The sequence below is a fragment of the Urocampus carinirostris genome, chromosome 5 (genome assembly GCF_059441175.1).
Source record: "Urocampus carinirostris isolate Australia breed hairy pipefish chromosome 5, RoL_Ucar_1.0, whole genome shotgun sequence".
NCBI classification, from domain to species: domain Eukaryota; kingdom Metazoa; phylum Chordata; class Actinopteri; order Syngnathiformes; family Syngnathidae; genus Urocampus; species Urocampus carinirostris.
The window spans coordinates 4,345,937-4,349,480 of record NC_142353.1 but is presented as its reverse complement, the minus strand read 5'-3'; the positions used below and the strand labels follow the sequence as shown (position 1 = coordinate 4,349,480).

At 33.9% G+C, this 3,544-nt stretch overlaps 1 pseudogene; it reads left to right on the top strand.

The window, feature by feature from the left end:
- Positions 1 to 260: 260 nt before the first annotated feature.
- LOC148365029 (U2 spliceosomal RNA) lies at positions 261 to 376 on the top strand (annotated as a pseudogene).
- Positions 377 to 3,544: the final 3,168 nt, after the last annotated feature.

Genomic DNA, 3,544 nt, shown 5'->3' with positions numbered 1-3,544 from the left:
AAATAGTAAATGCTTACAAACACAGGAATACCGTAATCTCATTTATTTTGAAGGATTGTTTGGGCCTTTACAAATGTTTTGTTTTTTAGGTCCATGTGTAATAATGTATTATGTGTATAAGAATTGCAGAAAAAAAAAGGTTTTTTACTTCACCTACTTTACCACCATCACCTACTTCGCCACCATCACTGGTCATTTGTGGAATGTAAATCCCGCGCTCAAAGAGGGTTCACTAGAAATAGATGTAAAGATGAATCAATATAGATACAATCATGTGATTAGCATTTTTGCAATTCGGAGATGGATTAAGAGCCTGCTCTGTCCGCTCCATGCATCGGCCCGATATTGCAGTACCTCCGGGAACGGTGCTTTCGCACTGATCGCTGCATGGCTCTGTGGCTAGGACCTTGACTCGGCCTATTGGCTGAGAACAAGTGTCTCGGCCCGTGGCTTTGTAGTGAATTATGAATTGACTGATAATGGATAATGGATAATTGATAACAAATATAGAACAATAACCCTTACAAAGTCCCCCAATATATATATAGCTATGCTCTTGCACAATAGTATTGCCCTTAACACATCGATTACCTGCTGTTAAAATTGTCGATAAAAATTGTTCAAACCTCATATTGTTAGAATATGATATAATGAAATTGTGAATGTATTTAATTGCTGTTAAAAGTGTCGAAAAAATTGTTAAAACGTCATATTATCAGATATAACGAAATTGTGAATATGCTTAATTGCTGTAAAGATTGTCGATAAAAATTGTTTAAACCTCACATTGTTTATTTGCTGTTAATAGTGTCAATAAAATTGTTCAAACCCCCCCAAAAAAAAAAAAAAAAAAAAAAATATATATATATATATATATATATATATATATATATATATATATATATATATATATATATATATATATATATATATATATATATATATATATATATATATATATATATATATATGTAACGGTGTTTTATTGAAATTCCCGCTGAAATATGTGTATAGTTTTTGGTAAGTGTCCTGCAATGATGAGTCCAACAGTGCCACCTGCTGGTATGGGGTAGGGTTTGTTTTGGCTTTTGACATGTGACCGGAAGGCGGGGTTTTGTTGGCAGTCTACAGAGCGAGCTGCCAACGGTAAGACACATCTTTTGATGCTCCACAAAAAAAGTTAATTTTAAACATTATAACCACAGCTGACAAATATCTCAACATGCACAGTAATGTGATTGATGTTATGAAGCTGTTTGGATTTATTTTCGTTTTGTTTCTGTTGTGCTAAAATGTTAATTCCTCTTGTAAAGATCAAAGAGATCAAAGCCAGAAGAGAAGCTAATATTGTTGTGACTCATTTTATTTGCAAGTAAATTGTACCCGTTTTTATACTCATTATTGCTCTTATTTCTATTTTCTCATATATATAAAAAGGATGATGTTGGTTAAAATTCAGACAAAAGAAAAATATGTTGAATTAATTGTAAACGTTAACAAAACCACTATACGATCTCTTGTTAAAATTATCTTGTTAAAATGAATGTAAAAATGTATTGTGATATTCTAAAATGTACTTTATGTAAATTGAAAAGAAAGCTCTTTGATATGCTTTGGGCAGTCTACAGAGCAAGCTGCCAACGAGATCAAAGAGATCAAAGCCAGCAGAGAAGCTAATGTTGTGACTCATTTCATCTGCAGAAATTGTAATAAAAACCTCATCATCCAGTCCAGCGTGAATGGGGATCTTTGGTCGGACAGGTACACCGCGGTTACATTGGTGCCGTGACCCGTGACTTCTATCAAGCGCTCCGAACCGAGGACTATCCTATCTGCCACATTGTTTCATGAAGCCATCAGCTCACAGTATTTGAAATTTTAGTTACATGAACGTTATCGTTAAGTACTAGGGGAGACAATGTCCGGGGGGGTCAGTGTATGTATATATATATGTTTTTGTTTTTTTTTTCAAACAAAAAACTGTGAACAAGCAAATTAGTCCTCAGAAATCATGGGTGGCATGGCTTTCTAGTGAAGTGATACTTACTTTAAGTGTACATTTTCTTGTTTTACACGTAAAACAAATTAACACATCTTCTAAAAAAAGTATCTAATGGAAAAGAACGGGAGATTTTCCGATGGGCCAGCTCATGTCAAGCTTTCTGGATATAAAAAAAAAAAAAAATCAAACATATATCTGTCAATCTTACATTACCTGTGCATTTTACCATCTGGGGGAATTCTCCCCTCCCAAAAAATTTAAGTTGGTTTGGACTACCCCATTCTGTAGCTGTAAATTTAACAAAGAACATTGCGAAAAATATGAGTCAGGTACAAAAGAAAGAAAGACAGAAAGGTGCCAGGTAGAGCCGAATAAGCCAGGAAATGATGAACACATGCGTTAATAGAAGGACTGTTATCATTCATTTCACTCATTTTGCAACTTTTGCCTTGCATGAGTGTCCCTGGTGGCGTGTTGTGCTATGTGTTTGCAGAATTAAGCATTTAACTATATTTACCATCTCCTCTCACTCAAATAATATCTTATTGATGGGAATTCTGTCTCTTTTTCAAGAAGCGTTTCTTTAAGCTCGGCTCACTAAAAAGAGCTGTCTCCTTCGCCTACCAAAAGCCATTCTAGATTGTTTTTGTTGCTTTTATCCACATATTAAAAAATATTATGTAACATCATGCACGAAATTACTTTTGGGGGAAAAATAAAGCTAAAAGAAAAAAAAGGAAAAAAACAAGAAAAAATAATGTATATGAAAAGAGTGAGAAAAAAGAAGACGCAATGATAAAGGACAAACAATGAATTAAAAGGCTAAACAAATCAAAATAGTACAAGGAAAGAGGAAGGAAAAAAATAGGAAAAGGCCGGAAAAAAAAAGAAGAAAAAAGCTTGGCGAAAAAAAACAAATTGGGAAAAAAAAAAAAGAAAAGAGCAGGTCCTCTCACATTATAACCTCCTCACAGATGCCTACCATGTCATTGGGCTGGCATATACTGTACGTAAGAGCTTGCTGCTGTTTCATTCATTCAAAATCCTCCTCTATAGCTAAGGGTCCCACTCCGACCTTATATAAATATATATTTGCAAATGCAAGTAAGAATATTTTGAAATGTAAAATTAAATCCCTTTAAAATAAGCAAAATGTTTTGCCAAAGGAATAAGATCTTTTTACAGTGTGTATTAATACACACAGAATCATGAAGGTATACATGTTCAACTCCTAGCCAATGCTTTTTATTAAACACAGCATACAACTCTGCCTTGCCTTACGTTCACTTTGTTTAAACGTGTCATAAATTTAGTCCCATCTGCAAACACGCAGGAGCAGCAGGCTGTAAATACAAGCGGGCCCAAGCTCTCCTCGTCTGTGTCATCAAGATGAGTGTATTCAAGAGCGTCATGAAAAGCTAATTGCGCTTTCCCAAGAAATACAATCATCCATAAATTGTTTTTAGCTGTTTCTGAATTTATTTTTTTTATTTTTATTTAATTTTATTTTTTTTTTACAAATATTTGTCTGGAGCAAGTCAA